At 36.8% G+C, this 21,602-nt stretch overlaps 1 long non-coding RNA gene across 1 annotated transcript in view; it reads right to left on the bottom strand.

The window, feature by feature from the left end:
• Positions 1-21,602, bottom strand: part of LOC119082779 — a 322,328-nt gene that overhangs the window by 115,946 nt on the left and 184,780 nt on the right. The gene's annotated exons all lie outside the window — the stretch shown is intronic.

The following is a 21,602-nucleotide window of genomic DNA, read 5'->3' on the forward strand; positions in this document are numbered from 1 at the left end:
ACAAAAAATTGACTCAAAAAATTTGTGAAAGAAAATTTTACATTGTTGAACAAGAAATTTGCGTCACAAGAAGCAGATGATTCGGTTTTCTTTCGTTTAAATTTTTTCAGTGCATTTTTCAACCATTTTCCTAACAATACGTTCGTCAACATCGAAAAATCCGATGGAAGTTAGGAAGTGTCAGAGGAATCATCTGTCATCCCAAAATTTAGGAACCAACCTTGGAACACCTCACTCATGTCGAAAATAGCCTAAATCCATCAAAAAATCCGATGGAAGTTAAGTAGTGCCAGAGGAATCATCTGTCATCCCAAAATTTAGGAACCAACCTTGAAACACCTTACTCATGTCGAAAATAATCAAAATCCATCGAGAAATCCGAAGGAAGTTAGAAAGTGTCAGAGGAATCATCTGTCATCCCAAAATTTAGGAACCAACCTTGGAACACCTCACTCATGTCGAAAATAACCAAAATCCATCGAAAAACCCGATGGAAGTTAGAAAGTGCCAGAGGAATCATCTGTCATCCCAAAATTTAGGAACCAACCTTGGAACACCTCACTCATGTCGAAAATAACCAAAATCCATCGAAAAACCCGATGGAAGTTAGAAAGTGCCAGAGGAATCATCTGTCATCCCAAAATTTAGGAACCAACCTTGAAACACCTTACTCATGTCGAAAATAATCAAAATCCATCGAGAAATCCGAAGGAAGTTAGAAAGTGTCAGAGGAATCATCTGTCATCCCAAAATTTAGGAACCAACCTTGGAACACCTCACTCATGTCGAAAATAACCCAAGTCCATCGAAAAATCCGATGGAAGTTAGGTAGTGCCAGAGGAATCATCTGTCATCCCAAAATTTAGGAACCAACCTTGAAACACCTTACTCATGTCGAAAATAACCAAAATCCATCGAGAAATCCGAAGGAAGTTAGAAAGTGTCAGAGGAATCATCTGTCATCCCAAAATTTAGGAACCAACCTTGGAACACCTCACTCATGTCGAAAATAACCCAAATCCATCGAAAAATCCGATGGAAGTTAGGTAGTGCCAGAGGAATCATCTGTCATCCCAAAATTTAGGAACCAACCTTGGAACACCTCACTCATGTCGAAAATAACCCAAATCCATCAAAAAATCCGATGGAAGTTAAGTAGTGCCAGAGGAATCATCTGTCATCCCAAAATTTAGGAACCAACCTTGAAACACCTTACTCATGTCGAAAATAATCAAAATCCATCGAGAAATCCGAAGGAAGTTAGAAAGTGTCAGAGGAATCATCTGTCATCCCAAAATTTAGGAACCAACCTTGGAACACCTCACTCATGTCGAAAATAACCCAAGTCCATCGAAAAATCCGATGGAAGTTAGGTAGTGCCAGAGGAATCATCTGTCATCCCAAAATTTAGGAACCAACCTTGAAACACCTTACTCATGTCGAAAATAACCAAAATCCATCGAGAAATCCGAAGGAAGTTAGAAAGTGTCAGAGGAATCATCTGTCATCCCAAAATTTAGGAACCAACCTTGGAACACCTCACTCATGTCGAAAATAACCCAAATCCATCGAAAAATCCGATGGAAGTTAGGTAGTGCCAGAGGAATCATCTGTCATCCCAAAATTTAGGAACCAACCTTGGAACACCTCACTCATGTCGAAAATAACCCAAATCCATCAAAAAATCCGATGGAAGTTAAGTAGTGCCAGAGGAATCATCTGTCATCCCAAAATTTAGGAACCAACCTTGAAACACCTTACTCATGTCGAAAATAATCAAAATCCATCGAGAAATCCGAAGGAAGTTAGAAAGTGTCAGAGGAATCATCTGTCATCCCAAAATTTAGGAACCAACCTTGGAACACCTCACTCATGTCGAAAATAACCCAAACCCATCGAAAAATCCGATGGAAGTTAGGTAGTGCCAGAGGAATCATCTGTCATCCCAAAATTTAGGAACCAACCTTGAAACACCTTACTCATGTCGAAAATAACCAAAATCCATCGAGAAATCCGAAGGAAGTTAGAAAGTGTCAGAGGAATCATCTGTCATCCCAAAATTTAGGAACCAACCTTGGAACACCTTACTCATGTCGAAAATAATCAAAATCCATCGAGAAATCCGAAGGAAGTTAGAAAGTGTCAGAGGAATCATCTGTCATCCCAAAATTTAGGAACCAACCTTGGAACACCTCACTCATGTCGAAAATAACCCAAACCCATCGAAAAATCCGATGGAAGTTAGGTAGTGCCAGAGGAATCATCTGTCATCCCAAAATTTAGGAACCGACCTTGAAACACCTTACTCATGTCGAAAATAATCAAAATCCATCGAGAAATCCGAAGGAAGTTAGAAAGTGTCAGAGGAATCATCTGTCATCCCAAAATTTAGGAACCAACCTTGGAACACCTCACTCATGTCGAAAATAACCCAAACCCATCGAAAAATCCGATGGAAGTTAGGTAGTGCCAGAGGAATCATCTGTCATCCCAAAATTTAGGAACCAACCTTGAAACACCTTACTCATGTCGAAAATAACCAAAATCCATCGAGAAATCCGAAGGAAGTTAGAAAGTGTCAGAGGAATCATCTGTCATCCCAAAATTTAGGAACCAACCTTGGAACACCTCACTCATGTCGAAAATAACCCAAATCTATCGAAAAATCCGATGGAAGTTAGGTAGTGCCAGAGGAATCATCTGTCATCCCAAAATTTAGGAACCAACCTTGAAACACCTTACTCATGTCGAAAATAACCAAAATCCATCGAGAAATCCAAAGGAAGTTAGAAAGTGTCAGAGGAATCATCTGTCATCCCAAAATTTAGGAACCAACCTTGGAACACCTCACTCATGTCGAAAATAACCCAAATCCATCGAAAAATCCGATGGAAGTTAGGTAGTGCAAGAGGAATCATCTGTCATCCCAAAATTTAGGAACCAACCTTGGAACACCTCACTCATGTCGAAAATAACCCGAATCCATCAAAAAATCCGATGGAAGTTAAGTAGTGCCAGAGGAATCATCTGTCATCCCAAAATTTAGGAACCAACCTTGAAACACCTTACTCATGTCGAAAATAATCAAAATCCATCGAGAAATCCGAAGGAAGTTAGAAAGTGTCAGAGGAATCATCTGTCATCCCAAAATTTAGGAACCAACCTTGGAACACCTCACTCATGTCGAAAATAACCCAAACCCATCGAAAAATCCGATGGAAGTTAGGAAGTGTCAGAGGAATCATCTGTCATCCCAAAATTTAGAAACCAACCTTGGAACACCTCACTCATGTCGAAAATAACCCAAATCCATCGAAAAATCCGATGGAAGTTAAGTAGTGCCAGAGGAATCATCTGTCATCCCAAAATTTAGGAACCAACCTTGAAACACCTTACTCATGTCGAAAATAACCAAAATCCATCGAGAAATCCGAAGGAAGTTAGAAAGTGTCAGAGGAATCATCTGTCATCCCAAAATTTAGGAACCAACCTTGGAACACCTCACTCATGTCGAAAATAACCCAAATCCATCGAAAAATCCGATGGAAGTTAGGTAGTGCCAGAGGAATCATCTGTCATCCCAAAATTTAGGAACCAACTAGAGGTGTGCACCGCCGATTTTACGCCGGCGCGCCGCCGATTTTTTGCTAAATTTTCGGCGCGCCGCCGCCGAAAAATAATAGCTCACGCCGCCGCCGCCGCCGATTGTATTTTCGTCGCGCCGAAATTTTATACGTTTAGTGCTTTCAGAAATTTTAATGGGCGACAATAAATATAAACTTAAATTGAAAAATCTATACAAAAGTGTGTGCCTGAGTACATGTACAAGGTTTTAGCAAATGTTTATCGCTCTTAATTTATAAGTCAGGTTTCTATATGCTGCTATGTTTCTATATGCGTAGAAAGTAGTTTTTTGTTAAAAAAATTTTGTTGAAACTTTGGGTTTTTCTTCTTACTTGCACTGTACGACGGTGATTTTGTTTCTGATGCTACGATAGGGTTATTTTCGAAGTAGCTTTCTATAACGTATCCTATTTCTATCAGTAGATGGCAAGTGTTTTATGCATATTTTTAAAAACTTCTTCTTCTTCTTTTTCAGCCTGTTTCTATCCACTGCTATCCATTGCCATTTGCTGCCAGTTTGTACCTGCAATATTCTTAATTCCGTTTGTCCATCTCTCTGGTGGTCTACCTATAGCTCGTCTTTTATATGGTCGCCATATAAATACTAGTCCAAAGAAAAAGTTTGCTGCTGTCTTGGGAAGGGTATCGATGGATACTACTGAGGATGGTCAGATCACGCTGGCCCGAGACCGCCATCGATACCCGAGGTCGAAACAGCATTTGTCTTTTCTGTATCCTCACTTAACGTGAACTCTTGGGTACGTTACTCTATTTTCTGTGCATATAAGAGGAAGAAGAAGGAGAACAAAATTCAGTGAATCAGTCAAAACTACTGTAATTGTAAAGTGGCAAACTTGGATTGGATTGGATTTGGATGGGAAGGGGGTTAGCCCAGCACCTAAGCCTCTAGTGGGCCTGTTGTGCTATTGCACAAGTCACTTGATCATATGAATTGTGATTTTTCATCATATCTCTCTGGACTCAGATAGTTCACAAATCGACCGTGTAAACGTCCCATACGTTGTGAATTCTCTAAGCCACGAGTGGTATGCGAAGACCACAACCATCACTAATGACTCATGCATTTTCCCAATGAGCGACTAGTCGATCATAGATGGCGCTTATCCTACAGTCTGTTGTATATTGTGAATTGTGTCATTGACATTATGTCAATATGGCGTGATTGTTGCGAAGAAATCGAATATTGGATTTCTTTGAAATTTGCGACTTTGTTACGGTCGTACAGCCATTAGATAACTAATAGCGAGTGCTTAATCACCAAGTGATTAGAATAAAACCAGGCAAGCATTTTTGCACCGGGAGTCGAACCCGGGACCTCTTGAGTATGAGTCCTATGCTCTACCGATTGAGCTACCTGGGCCAAAAAAAAAGTGGCAAACTTAAGACCTTATGTGGAATTTGGGTGGAAAATGGCGCAAATCACGTGTTTTAGGAATTTATAAAGTGGAAAATCTTTCCGGTTTCAAGTTTTTTCGTCAAAAAGACGAGACACGGGTATCTTTATTTTCAATTTTTAGCTGCTTTATTTAAAAAATTTGGGGAAAAAAAATCATTTTGGCGTAGTCTATGCACTTATTACTTATAAATTTAAGTTTATCTAAATCTCTTATTTGCGAAAACCTTCTACTACGATCTCACTCCTTCATCGAAGATGGACTAAAGGCAACGGGAACGGTTATTGCATAAATCGAAAGATAATAGTAGTGAGTTTGCGTAAATGACATAAATTATAAGTTGGAAATAAGAAGCCTGCAGAACATCTGGTATGAAGATGTGACTTAAAATTTCCAAATTATAATTTGACTTATAGCTTACATGTCATTTACGCAAACTCATTAATCATTCTTGGATTCATTAAATTAGATGTTTTCAAAATAATAGGTGATTGTACATTGTACACAATATAAAAGGTGAGATACGCCTCAGTTGATTCCCCTTGTATAAGTGGTTGATACTTCAGATTACAAGATAGTAAGATTTCAGTGTTCGGAAAAATGATTGCGCACGCTTTTTCAAATGTTTTTGCATTATTTTCGAAAGTTTAGATTTTTTGTAAATTTATCGGCGCGCCGATCGGCGCACCGCCGCCGACTATAAATTTCTTCCGGCGCGCCGCCGCCGATCCCTTACCAGTCGGCGCACCGCCGCCGACTATTTTAAGATCGGCGCACACCTCTAGAACCAACCTTGAAACACCTTACTCATGTCGAAAATAACCAAAATCCATCGAGAAATCCGAAGGAAGTTAGGTAGTGCCAGAGGAATCACCTGTCATCCCAAAATTTAGTAACCAACCTTGGAACACCTCACTCATGTCGAAAATAACCAAAATCCATCGAGAAATCCGAAGGAAGTTAGAAAGTGCAAGAGGAATCATCTGTCATCCCAAAATTTAGGAACCGACCTAGTGGAAGTTAATACTTAATGATCCCAACAATTCCCAACAAGAAACACATCCCAAAACAACACACACCATATATACAAAACACACACACATACAAATTGGCTTTTATATGGCATTTGTATGGAGACTTTTGGAAGCTCCAGCTCCCAAGATATGGGTTTTTTCCAACTTTTGAAAATTCCATTCTTATTTTTGGGTCATTATTAGCCTACAACCAAAATTTCAGGAAAATCTATAGAAACGTTGGGGAGTTGCTGGATCCACTTTTCCATAGGAACTAACTAACTAACTGACGTAGGCGATTTCAGTTATCTGAAAAAACGAAATTTTCATACAAACATCAATATTTCGAAGTTCCATATAATCGGCCAATTTTGAAGCTGCAGTAACGTGTGATAGCTCGTTGAACTCGTAATACGAGTCTCGTATAGATATCCTAGTTTGGGGGTTAGAGTTAAGGGGGAGAAGTCAAAAAGTTGCTGTAAATATGCTCCGCCGTCCTCAAAATTTTTTTTGTTAAAACATTCTTGGTAGTGGACTTGCGTCACGCCCGCTTACTAACGTGCGGGCATGATACGCCACTTCGACCCGAACAAAAAAGTTTTGTATTGACCCAAAAAATAAATTTCCATAGGCAAATCACGTACGCAACGACTTTGCAATTAAAAGTCGTGCAGGCACACCGTGTAATTATGTTACTTCCGAATTCTTTCCTACGTGGAATCGGGCTGTCTTATTCTGTACTATATAATAGAAAAAACTCAGAGTTTACATCACATTTTGAGAGAAAAATCAGCCCATCTGTCATTTTTAAGCATGCCTTGGTGCCCATGTTATTGTTGGGTGCCAAATACATACTATCGATCTTATTACGACTTCCCGCAGCTCCTCTGCAAATTTATTGGAAATTTTCGTTTAGAATTTTAAGACATAGTCCGGTGGGTGCAGTGTGCGTGATTGAGTTAAAGTCTTTTTTTTGTACGATACGTTCAACAACACTTACCCCTCCATCTCGTTAATAATGAAAAATTGAAAATGTTTTCAAATTTCAAAATTGTTTATGCCATTCCATCCAAACCGTCACTATAAAACATTAATTTTTTTCCCTTGATTTTGCATAACAAAATAAGGTACTTGATGCAGTCATTATTAAATTATTCATTTTCCGACGTCAGGGATGGTTAAATGAAACTTTTAATCCGTTTCTTTTCCATAATTGACATTACGATATTCGGGATTTGTTGACTAGACAACCAAATTTATCTTTTTTTTTTAATTATAACATCATCATCGTCAAAAGTTTCATTATAAACCATTTTCCCGAACGGCAATTATAAATCTCAATCACTGCATTCAATTTTCGATTTTAAACAGCCAATTCATGTTAATATTCTCCATTATTATGCTGATACACCGGGAGTATAACTCGATGGCTCCATACTCAAACCTTGATACTTCCGCCGTTTCAACCGTTTCAACGTACATCATAATATTGTATTTAGCATGCATGAAACCTTTCGAGTACGTAGAGAGATATTGTCTGGGATATTTTCTGCAACAATGCAAATAATTGATTCCGCAAACCGTTTACAACATTAACTGTAAGTCTGTAAGGTAATTTATTTATTACCCCACACCAGAAACGTTCAAAATTTAGCTGTGCGTATTTTTTTTTCTTTTCTTTGCACAATACATTCCGTACACACAACCCACCAACATACAACACAACATCTCATATCTGAAAAGTCTTTAACATCGATTCTTTCCAAATGGTTGAACATCAAAGCGAACAGTATAATGTACATATCTAAATAAATAAGAAATAAAGTATAAACTAATAAAAAACCTATTTCCTCCATCTAAACTCCTCAATATTGCTTATATAAGCATAAAAACGAATTACTCACAACTTATTTCAATGAAATCAATGCATCTTTATGTGAAGGGGTTCGGTTCGGTTTATTTTTTTTTCCTTTCTTACTTTCTTTCCTCCTGCAAAATGTTTTCAATTTTATTCCCGATGGTGCCTTTACGAAATTTCTACATGCTACACACACATTCTATCTATATCTATACATTGGTGCGGTGTATTATGTGCTTTTTCTGATAAAATGCTAAGAAATTATGTTTTCATAATTTTCTCTTTCAGGAAATATTTAATTGCTTTGCTGTAAGCGATTTTTCGTTGAATCAATGAATCTTACCTCACATTTTTTTATAAAGACGTTCATTGTTCAATCGATGAAATAACAATAGTGAATGGTCTACTTTTACGCCTTTATAGCGATTTTAAAACAATTTATTTGCGGTCAAGGAAGTGAAAGTATACTTTCATTTCAACAGCAATTCGTACCCTACATTTGAGCGATGAAATAAACAATTTTCTCGATGATTTTTTTTTGAACGGAACTTTTTAAAGAAGTTTTTAAACCTGTCACAGATGGCAGTTTTACTATCTGATCTATTACTTCATTTGATCGAAGATTTTCCGAGATTGATTGCAGAAATTTTTCATTTGTTTTGAACATGTTTTTTGCTATATAAGACCTTATAAGTCAGAGCTTTTTGTTTATTTTTGCTGTCGTTGTCGATAACAGATAACAGCCGACAGTAACAGTTTTCATTACTTTACATTCTTATGCACTTTTACCATCACTGTTTTTGACAGTTTAAATGCACTTACCGAAGATGTAAAATATGTAATGTAATTGGCTTGTGCGATGACTCCACTCGCCTTCGGCTCATTCCGAAAAACTCACACTTGCCGAAACAACAAACTTATAAGCAAGGACGAATACTATTACAATGAGCTATGTTCGTTCATATAGAAAATGTAAGTTAGAAGCGTCAGCAGCCTCACATGTTCTATAAAAATTATTTTAGATAAAATTTGTTCAGTGTTCGTAGATGTTCGAGTAGAGTAACCTACTCTCAAATTTACACTTCAAAGGTACATTCATCGCCTCACTATCCATACCCATGGATAGTGTCGTTGGAAAGCTGAAGCCAGTACCAATCATTGTGTTTTTAGGTTACAGAAGAACCGTTACAACCACGGCAGAGTAAAATAAACCAGGCAGGAGCGGTTCATTTTCGAAACGTCAAATAAGGGACCTAATACACTGGATGAAAATGAACTCAAATGAACACTGACATAAATCGAAAACTTTTATTCGCAAAAAATTTAGGGCTACTAGATTATTCAGGTCCCTAGTCAAATCAGCGCTCCTGCCTGGTTAACTTTACTCTGTCGTGGTTACAAGTTCTCCGAATTAGCCAAATTTTCACTCTATATTCAACTGCTCATATCAACTATATATAACTGCTGTAGGTGAATTTTAAACCCAATAAGACCCTATCTGCCCGAAAGTACTCGCAATTACCTTTTACAACGACACCCCGCATGACTACGTAGCTTTCATATATCTGAAAAGAACTCCATAACTCGGCATGTTTTCGGTGTTTGAAGCCAACTCCCAAATGTGTTTTTGAGCTACAAAGCTTTGGCCACTACCTTTTCATCATGTGTAGAGCTAATCGTCTGTTATTGACAACGAACAATGAGTGATGGTCTTTAGCTAATTTAGATAATACCAAAGTCCAGTTACAACTTCCCCTTGAGGTGTACTTGTCATTAAATATTTTCACATAAATTTTAACTGAGGCTATTGGAAACATTTTGTGTGAAGGCACAAATGGGTTACGAGTTGGCTATAAACCTTTCAAGACGAATAGTGTTAATTTCACAGCGTTGAAAGACAAATGCACAATTCACGAGAAATGCAACGTCGTTTACAAGATCCCGTGTATGGGAGATGGTTTTTCTGTGAATCGATGCAAGCTTTCGTACATTGGTCAAACGGGCAAAGTCGAGAAAAGGATGGAGCAACACAGTTCTGACATCACTAAATCGAACGAATGTAAGGATGCTAGCAAAGGACAGACAGCTTTAGTTCGTCATTTCCAAGATGGTCATGCTCCGGATTTCGACAAAGTTTCAATTTTGATGGTCGAACCGAACAAGTTCAAAAGACAGATTTTGGAATCACTGAACATTCTCACGAGTGATTCAATGAATTTCAGGAAGGATGCCGAGAACATAAGTAAGGTCTACAATAGCTTATGGGACGTAGAGTTTTTGAATTTGAATTGAGAAGAGTTTTGTTTTTGCCGCTAAATTTCATTAGCTAACCGTTTATGTTGACAAAGTGTTTTCTCTACACTTCTCTGTTAGTTCGATTATATGTGACATGACTCATTTCTGATAAGTTTTTTCTCTTTTCAATTTCGACTCCCGTTGAGAATAGATACGCGATATAATTTTCATCGCTCGCTTTTATTACAATTTTGTGTAAGTTTAATAACGATAGAAAGTTTGAATTGTCTTGATTTAAGTTACGAACTGCAAAATTTTGTTTTTTTGCAGTATCGTTAGTCCTGAAGATGCCAATAAATTTTGGCGAAACGTCGACAATTTAAACAAACGTGTTTTTACTTGTGACCAGAAAATTGAATAACATCCCTGAACATCGGGTTATCACGATTATCGTCATATGGTCAATTTCAACATCGAACCCACTCCATCAGGTTCAACAGTAAAAAAATAAATTTTAACGCATCCTTCATCTTCAAGGCAAAAGTTATAGTAGATTATTCACCTCTGTCTACATGTTTATTTAGACACTGGGGGAGTTATTGCATGAGCCGAAGGCGAATGTTATAACCCCAGGTGTCTAAATAATCGTAAGTCTCGGTGGCCGAATCGGCTAGAGCTCGTCAATTTTATGCACATGATCGTGAGTTCTATTCTCACAACGAACATTTTTGTTTGTTTTTTTTTTTTTTTTCAATTTTCTATCAAAAAATTGTAAATAAACTGATCTCCGGTATCGTAGGTAGATTTTCATTCGAATGAATATCTGCTGTAAACCGAGACCTTAGCCTTTTTGTCATATTGATTTGCAATGACACATTTCTCGGCAGATATTTGTACAATTGAAAAACTAATAACGTTACAGAAATCCTGATATAAAACACTAAACAACGTAATTTTGAATAACGAGAATCCGTTTAGTCAAAATTTGATTATTTTTCGTTCTAAACATACACACGCGACATTTCGTCGTGCACTTTTTAAATTGATCGGACTACCTGCGACAGACTTACTAACACATCTATGCGAGCATCTATGTTCATTGCTTTTATGTTCTACATACATGTGGGGTTTCATGACAACAAAACTAAGTGGAATCATCAATCTCAGTGGCCGAATTGGCTAGAGCGTGAACTTTTTATGCATGAGGTCGTGAGTTCTCTTCCCGCACCAAACATTTTTTTTTATTTATTCATTTTATTAAAATAAATTGCAAATAAACTATGCTCATCTCTTTATCGTAAGTTGATTTTCATTCGTACGAATTTCTGCTGAGCACTGAGACCCTACGCTTTTTTACACATTTTTACACCACATTTGCGATGGCATATTTCTCGGCAGATAAGTTCAATCGGAACACTAAATAATTTACAGAAATCTTGAGGTAAAACAAAAAAAGAAGAAATTTTTGAATGAAGAGTATCCGTTTCATCAAAATTTGATTATTTTTCGCTCTAAACGAATTCCAACATGGCATTCACACATACACGCGACACATTTTGCAGTACATGTTGCTTATATACTTTATAAATTGTGTCGCACAATGCGGCATAAGACAATCATGAGGGTATGTATATCTGATATACCCGAAGACTCTGTGGTCAAATGGTTAGCGTAGTTTGTTCATAAGTCGGAGGTTCCGTGTTCGAATCTCCGTCGGGTCACTGGTTTTTTTCTTCAAAATAAAAAACGGAAATAAAATTTACCCTAGAAGAGTAATAATAGAATTATATCCCTAGAAAACCAGAATTAACGTATGTCTTAGAGTTTATATACAGAAACGAGTAATGTATGAAATAGTCACACATGGAAGATAAAAATATTTCCTTATTATAACAGTAGTAGCAAAACGAATCGTAAAGCTAAAGAAGTACAAGATTTAGTGTCAAACCTTGCGCGATACTTAAAGCAAAGGAAGTATCGGATTCAATTTTCATGCAGCCACACGCTTGTTATTGTCTTCACTGTGTAATATCATCATTGTAAATTAAGATTTGCATAAAATATTACGAAACGAGATTTTCAGCACTGTAAAAAATGGTGAAAATTCGCATATATCTAACTGTTACCGAGCGCAAAAACAATGGTTCCATGTACGTTATATTACAATTCTTCTCGTTTTTTACGCACTTTTACGACCTTGAATAATTCATGCTAATGGCAAATGAGAGAATCCAAAAAGGATACATTCGCGTCTCAAAAATGTAACATAACTGTTAAACGAAAATGAATAAGAAATATCGAGATTCGACATTACGCATAAATGGCTGTGTGTGTGTAGACATGTTGTTGCTATTCAAAAAGCTTAAGAAACAATTTCAGCGAAACGTTTTACTATATTACGCGGGCGATATATGTACACCAGCGCACAACACAACTGTGCTTTATTATTAACGAAACACGACAACAAAAAGAAAGTTTATTTCTCTTCCACGTTTTCAACTGCAATTTCGTTTACACACACAAAAAAATCTGTTAAATATTACGATGAAGTAAAGACAGCTTTTTGTGCGCTGACTGCTCTTTCACATATTAAGAAACTCAATGAAAGTAAATAGATAGGTATGGCCAAACGTTCAAATTTGTTCTAGCCGGAGCACATACGGATTTGCATGGCGCTACCTCAAACGAACTCATTTCTAGTGCAAATTTCCACTAGAAATGAGTTCGTTTGAGGTGGCGCCATGCAAATCCGTATGTGCTCCGACTTGTATGGACTGACCATACCTACTTATCTACTTTCATTGAAGAAAATGGAATGAATGTTTTTCTGACGTACGACTTACGCTTCTTGGGTACCTTATTCATATAAAATAATGATTTCTTACAAATGTATCATGCAAAAGTAGGAGTGGTATCAAAGTTTAAATTACAACAGAAATTCATTAAGTAAGCATCAATCCGCGTTGGCACGGCAGAGTAAAAGTAAACCTGGCAGGAGCGGTTCATTTTTGAAATGTCAATTAAGGGACCTAATACACTGTATGAGAATGAACTCAAATGCACACTGGCATAGATTGAATAATTTTATTCGTAAAAAATAAGGCTACTAGATAATTCAGGCCGCTAGTTTACTGCCTGGTTTACTCTACTCAGCCGTGGCATTGGCAAAAAAAGAACAACAACATGAATGCAGAGTAATAATAATATGAACAGAACAGAGAGATGGTTGGAATTGAACTTCTCTTTCGGAAATCTTTCTATCATTTTATAAATATTGAAATGAAAATGCCATTCCACGTTCCATACATTTCCGGGAACTTCATCTTTACCATAATGTGTGAACAAAGAAAACTTTCGAATAATAAATTTTAATTAGAAATTTTGCAATTTATTAATTTCAAAAATAATATTCTGGAGGAGCTATGATATGGACGCGTGTAGCCCAAATAATACAATATACCACGGCGTTCATAGTGAACGATGAAGATGATGATAGCTTTTAATTTAAAGCAGAAAGAATAAACTATGAACTGAAAAACAAAGTGAAATTTACATTGTTCTCCGTCGACATTAACAATTCAATGAATGAATATTTCAAGAGTAAATAAATACGACGAAACTGCTATGCTAGACTATAGTTTACGGAATCTAATTTCAAAAAATAACTCAATGAATGCCACTGAAGATATTGCCGCTACTGCTTCATAATGTCGCCTTTGTTGTGATTATCGTTGCTACAAATTAAAAACTAATTTCAGAGTGCAACTACCACTTTTTCGTTCATGGATGTTGTAGATATTCAATTAGAAATGCGAACATTTTCTCCAATATTCGGAGTTTCTACTTGTTTCACAAGTTCGTTGTGTCTTTCGGATCAAAGAAACTCAGAAATTTTAAGTGAACATTAATTGGAATGATTCCGCTCTTGGTAAGATTTGGAAGAACCTACAAGCTCAATTTATCAGCAATCATCCATCTATTCATGGTCAGGTCATCCATCTATTGTCTGAAGTATGCAACGCGTGGGCGTCGTTTGAAGATCGATTTTAACAGACCATCAACCAAAATTCAGGGTAATGAAGTCTTGTACATTCCATGTACTAACAAAAATCTCTTCGAGAAAAGTGTGACGCAGTCTATGAAGTACAATTTCTAAAATTAATGATATCGCTAGAGTTGACGCTTTCAACTTCGTTACGCAAAAATTAAATTTTACACCCAATTTTAGTTCAAACAAGCTGGCTTAGTTTTTCTCATCATCTGCCAAATAATTTTTACAAAAAAAAATTTAGACTGGAAACAACCAAAATTTTACCAAAAAAATCTGCGTCGCATGTGGCAGATAAATTTTCTTGCTGGTCTGTTCCTGAACATTTGCCACTTTGCGACGCAGATTTTTTTGGTAAAATTTTGGTTGTTTCCAGTCAATTTTTTTTTTGGTAAAAATTATTTGGCAGATGATGAGTAAAACTAAGCCAGCTTGTTTGAACTAAAATTGGGTGTAAAATTTAATTTTTGCGTAACGAAGTTGAAAGCGTCAACTCTAGCGATATCATTCATTTTAGAAATTGTACTTCATAGACTGCGTCACACTTTTCTCGAAGAGATTTTTGTTGGGATATCAGTCGTTTTAGAAGTTTTACAACACTGCTTTTTATAACAGTTTATAACAGAAATTCGGAAATTTGGCAAAATTTGGAAATTTGGCGAAAATCGAAAATTTGACGAAAATCGAAAATTTGACGAAAATCGAAAATTTGACGAAATTCGAAAATTTGACGAAATTTAACGAAATTCGAAAATTTGACGAAATTCGAAAATTTGACGAAATTCGGAAATTTGCCGAAAATCGAAAACTTGACGAAATTCGAAAATTTGACGAAAAAAGTAATTCTCTATCTGCCACCATTCAAGAAATATCTCCAAAACCCCAATTGACCCACCCATTTCCAACTTTCGACATTTTTCGCAAATTCTATTCTTTTCTACTCGTAAAACTCTGAGACTTTGCCGAAGAAAGTAACTCTCTATCTGACATCGGATCCGTCAAGGTTTTGGTCGTTTGTGAAGTCGCGCAAGAAAACTGTAGGCTATCCTTCAACGATGCGTAAAAGAGATAAAAAATCTTCCAGTCCTATTGAATCCTGTAGTTTATTCGCCGAGTTCTTTCAAAGTGTCTATGTTACTGATAACGAGAGTGAATCAGACCTGTCCCGTAATTTTTACCACATTGATCAACTTGTTGATGTTGGATCGATTTCTTTTACTATTGAAAATGTTGTGAGCCATTTACGTGGTATTGACACCAGTAAGGGCGAAGGGCCTGACAAAATCTCACCCGTTCTTTTGAAGAACTGCGCTGATAGTCTGTCTTATCCACTTCTCCGCATTTTTAACTCATCACTCGCAACTGGTAAGTTTCCTACGAGATGGAAATCGTCGTATATTACACCGATTTACAAGAGTGGATCTAGGAGTGACGTAGAAAATTACAGAGGTGTTGCTATTCTGCCAACTATTGGAAAACTGTTCGAAGCCGTCGTAACTAAAATCTTAACCGAGAAATTTAATCACGTGATTTCGAAATCTCAGCATGGCTTTATGAAACGAAGGTCTACAGCGACGAATTTAGTGGAGTTTGTAAGTCATGCGACTAAAGTCATGGAGTCTAAACATCAGCTAGATGTCATTTACACTGATTTCCAAAAAGCTTTTGACCGAGTTAAGCATTCAATTCTTTTATTCAAATTGAAGAAGTTTGGAGTTCATTCTGAGTTGTTGGCGTGGATTGCGTCTTATCTAAGCGGACGTACACAGTTCGTAAAGTTGTCTGGGTGGTCATCTATGACTTTTAATGTGACGTCTGGCGTTCCTCAAGGTAGCCATCTCGGCCCTCTTCTGTTCATATTGTTCATGAACGATGTCACGAAAGTTTTTTCTTCCTCTACTCATCTCTTGTATGCAGACGATTTGAAGATCTTCAAAGTGATCAAAACTGTACTTGATGCTACTGCTCTTCAGAGAGATTTGAACAGGTTCTTACGGTGGTGCGAAGTCAACCAGCTTTATTTAAACGTAAGAAAATGCAATGTGATGTCTTTCACTCGCAAAAGGTCAAAGATTGAATTCAATTACTCTATCAACGATACTGTGGTGACTCGCTTGAAACTGGTGAAAGACTTAGGAGTTCTCATGGATGAAAAACTGACCTTTGGTAAACACGTCGAATACGTAATCGCTAAGTCTTATTCGATGCTCGGTTTTGTCATCAGGACTTGTAAGGAGTTTAAGAATGTCAAAACCTTGAAGAGTTTATATTTCGCACATGTGCGTTCGTATCTGGAATATGCTTCGGTCGTTTGGCACCCGTATCAAGAAACTTTCATTGATAGGATTGAATCGATTCAGAAGAAGTTTTTGATGTTTGCACTCAGACGATCAGTGAGACGTGACGAGAACTATAAACTTCCACCTTACATTGACAGATGTTGCTCCATCGACATTGAACCGCTTGCTAGACGCAGGATAAATGCCTGTGCATTGTTTACTTTTGACCTTTTAAGTGGTGGTCTTGATTCATTTGAAATAACGAGAAGAATTACTCTAAATCCTCGTCCCACTCGAGCTGACGATCTACTCATTGTCGATGAACACAGGACTAAGTATGGTTACCATGAACCAATAAATAACATGTGCTTGGAATTTAACCGTTTCTCACAGCTTTGGTTTCAGGGTATGCCGCGGAACTCATTCAAAACGACTGTTAGAATGTTGAAGATTCCAATCAAATTGAATGGTAAGATCAAAATGTCATGACTGATTTCATTTCACTTGCAAATATGCTGGACCTATGGTTCTTTTTCTAATCGGTATCGATTAGGTTATTTAGGTCTCACGACTTTAAAAAGTGGTCTCACGACTTAACTCCGAGTCTTATCGACTTGTGCCGAATCGAGCCAGTCTAGTCGACTGGCTCCCACTAACCACTAACCGTTCATTTCCAGGTGGCTCAGAAAACGATCTATTGACGACTTTCTGGTTATTGGTCAAACGAGACGTGACTCACTCCTATGTGACGTTGGTGAATGTTTTTATTTATGTTTTTGTTCTATTTTTTTTCATTCAACTTGACATGTATAATCTTTTTCTGTTCTTTTATTGTAAAAGTAAAAATGCAAGTAGTCAGGGGGCGGATGCCATTGACGAAATAAATAAATAAATAAATAAATAAAAATCTTTCATAACCCAAAAAAATATTAGTCCTTTCATCCTACGCTCGAGTAGCTCAAAATTTGGTCACTCTAATCACTCTAGTTCAAACGAATCTGAGCCGATTTTTTTAATTATTTTTTTGTTCGAATCGTGTTACGAATACCTTTCATTTGATGGGTCGCACGCCTCTGTAGGTTTCAATACACCTAAGCTACAGCCAAAAACGCGTTCCCGACCCTCTAAAACCACACTCAGAAACCACTTCGAGGCCAATAAAACAAAATTCTGGTTTTTCCTGGGGTAATGGCGTATCACATTTTCATTTTTATGCCCACCCTGAGGTTCCTGCAAAATTTCATGGAGATTAGCTGACTAGTTTCCGAGATCGTCCGTCGATAGATAGATAGAAACATACAGAGTAAGATTTTGATTGTTTGGGAAAAGTCAATTTGGTGTATTTTGTATGAAAAGTGCCAATTTCAAAACGATGTATCTCCGGCAATTTTAAACATACATAGTCGAGTGATAGCTCGTTTTGCTCGTATTTGAAGCGAGAATAAGATAGAATAGGATTTGTGGTGATACAGGCCAAAGGAAAGAAACTTAAATTCTCGCCTATATATAGTTGCCGCGTCACAAAAAAATTTCTTCGTTCTTTTTTTGGAAGTTACACTGCGTCAAGTCCTCCGCTAACGCTCCGGACATGATTTCCGCGTCTCAAAAAATTTTCTTCGTTCTTTTTTTGGAAGTTAGACTGCTTCAAGTCCTCCGCTAACGCTCCGGACACGATAAAATGTATGTCAAAGTGGAAGTGAAATGAAGTACAAGATTATGTATCAAACATTAGGTGACGCTTTGAACAAAAGAAGCAACGATTTGTTAGTCATTATATCGCGACACTTCTGCCACGTCTGAAAGGTTAATTCTATATGGCAAAATTCAAACAAATAAACCCGTGAAGGTCCTTCCATTTGCGAGAATTGCACCGCTCAAGCATGAATGCAAAGGCTGAATGTGTAACCACATTAGGATTAGCGCTCTCAAGTTTAAGCAGTTATGTATACGTTTCGGCAAAACTGTGCAGCGTAACACAATCGACCACATTTCGAAATTAAATTATTCTCGGTCTTTCCATTAATTGATTGTCAAAATTTTCCGAGTAACATTTGACTGCGACAAACAGCAAACAAAAAGCCAGTGAATTTATAATCACCGTTGTGAAGCGAAAGTACAAGCTTTCACAATATTATTACTATTGGCGGGAGCATGCATGTACTTATATACACCTCCTATCTAATATTGAAAATGGCATTGCTGGTGAATGCTAATTAGTCCTTGAGAGCTCTATATATTCTACTGCTCATCAAAATATTACGAAAGAACCCTTTTCGGTACACAATGTTCCTGCTCCAGTCATTCATTCATTTCCACTATCTTTATCAGCACAGTTGTACCGATGACGCCTTTTAACCTTTACCACTTAATAATAATCTTATCCATTTTCGTACATCGTCGTGCTATATCTCCATGGTATAACCAACCCATCATGGTACACATCAACCAGAAAAGTGTTTCAATTCCATTCTATTCAAGTGTTTGTCTAACAAATTATGTCAAGCAAATACGAGTGATAAATTAGTCAGTTTGTCGGTTTTTGTTGGAATCAAAAAATGTATTCGAAATAAGAGAGTGAATTATAGGACGACGATTTTTCGGTTCATATATATATAATGAGGAAGGTCAACGATGAAATGATGTATGATTATCTGTCGTTAACATGCACGATAAATGCGGGATACTAACTGTTAACACGCCGATGTACACATTTGTGGAGCAAGAGAACCGTATTTGATATTTCTGTATTGTAGCATCCATGGCGGTGGTGGTGCTTTTCTCATTTACTCGGTTATAATAAGGGTGTTGATTATGCAAACGGAACCCCTTTTTTGCAGTACACACATTAAGCATCTTTGAGCAAATTCATTCCATATTTTGATGGTGAAATCAATTTTCGCTGAACGAAAGTGCAGATGAGAATGTTTCAAACACATGAGAACCACCGTTGCATATCTCGTTACTTTTCATTCATCTTCAACTTTATTTCAATCTTTTTTTTTCACTTTCAGTTTGAGATATTTCTTCTCGTACACAGAAGTTGAAACTAAATTCTGAAACTCTAGCAAAAGTAAAGACACGTTTGGTTTGAGTTCGGTTTTGTGGCACTAATTTAAACTTGCTCTGGTGAATTCTGTTTTCTTCTAGGTATCTGTTTCTTTGCCATGTAGCTTTTTGCAGCAAAATTTGAATAAATATGAGCTTGGTTGTTAAATACATTCATGATGTAGTTGTATGCTCTATGGCTACGGGGAGAAGTATTATATGTTGGTAGAATTGTGTGCATAGGAAGAAAAAAATGGTAAATGAGAACAAACTTTTTTTTTCTACAATAAGTTTCTACTGGAACCAACAGCCACATGAATCTAAAAGTACTGCTGATTGAAATTGGTTTTTCCTATTCAATTAAGTGCAATTAGTAAATACTACGCTGAAATGTTGGATATTGATAATAGCGGATTACATTCGATGCTGCGAAAGTAATTCATTACGTGAGAGAACCGTTTTGAGATAACAGAAAGCTCACAAGTGTTTGTGCTGTCTTTTGGACAGGTGGAGTTGGAGACTCTCCATTGGAGAGTTATACAACTACGCTTATCGAAAAACCGTTATCGAAGCAAGTTGTTTAAAAAAATCGACACGGGTGAGTTTACAAGTATTACAAGACTGTTTCCGAATTAATGACTTACGTAACAGAAAGCCCCATGCGAGAAAGTTGAATATCACAAATAAATTCACGTAAAGTGGCCCCAAAGTATTCTTCATGTAACCAACTACTCTGTAATGGTCAACTTTCAGGGCGGGACAATAAAATAAAGGAATCTTTCCCACGTTCATATTGTTCATTTCTCTAAAATTTAGTCCAAGATAGATTGAAAGAAAAAATGTCGACTGTATGCATTTATGCTTCAGAGTTCCCACTCCTCCTAAAATTCATAAAATGGACCAAATCCTCCTAAAATCTCCTAAAATCTTCTAAAACTCCTAAAATTCCTAAAATGAGCTCACACTCTCGAAGAAATTTTTTAATAATACTGAAAAACTAAAAACGGTAAAAACAGCAAAATTATGCGGCAATGAATTTGAACTTCTGTATGAACCTGACTCAACTTGCGAAAACACTCCTTTCTTTGAGTCATGCAAATAGCGATCCTGAACGTGGATTTAGCGAAAATAAATACATTATCGAGGATCGCAGTTTGTTAGAAGATGCGACTATCGTGTCACTTCGAACGTTTAAGGACACATTGAATAATATAAACGTCACTGACTTCCTAATGAATCGACGTATTTTCCAGATGTGCTCCAATGTACTTTACTTTTCTCGAACAACAAAAAGTCGAGAAGGTACTACTTCTTAAGAGGCGGAAGATAATCTCAATAAAGCATCTTCACAAAAAAAAATCGAGTTCAGAAAAACTTTCCGATATCGAGAAATCTCTCCAGATCCAGTAGAAAAAAACTTTTTAGTGCACAAGAGCTGATAAATGATGGAAACAAAATTATGGTGAATCTTGTTAATTCGAAAGGCGCAGTCGACAAGAAAAACCTGATAAAGGATCAGTTGCTGGCTAGTCGAGACTGGCGTCAGAAAAGAGGAAATCATAAAAGTTTCAATTATTAAACTACATAAGGAAAAATATGTTTTGACAAAAAAAAAATAACTTTTTGTCAATTTTCTTAAACATTTTCAGTATTTTACGAAGTGTATGAGAAACAGAGAAACAGAGCAAAAATTCCTCCGGAAAATACATATACAACCTTTCCCACATTTTAAAAAATTCCTCCTAAAATTCTCCTAAAATTACCTTCCAAATCTCCTAAAATACTCCTAAAATTGCCTTTAAAATTTCCTAAAATTCCTAATTTTAGGAGCTTTCCTAAGCCGTGGGAACTCTGATTCCATCAGGCTTCTTTAATAAGTATGTGTCGTGAGAGGCGAGACTGGTCATCGAATTGAATATGTTGAGCCGTTAAACGTTAAACAGAAAGATCAACAGTTATTTACATGACAAGGGATACAAAGTTAAAAAGTGCAGTTTTCTAGTGAAGTTTGTTGATCCAAGGCTTGGCCGAGGTCCATAATCAAAAGAAAGAGTGACTTCATGTTTTATCCCGAGTTGTGTGAAG

This window comes from Bradysia coprophila, unplaced genomic scaffold (genome assembly GCF_014529535.1).
Source record: "Bradysia coprophila strain Holo2 unplaced genomic scaffold, BU_Bcop_v1 contig_476, whole genome shotgun sequence".
Classification (NCBI taxonomy): domain Eukaryota; kingdom Metazoa; phylum Arthropoda; class Insecta; order Diptera; family Sciaridae; genus Bradysia; species Bradysia coprophila.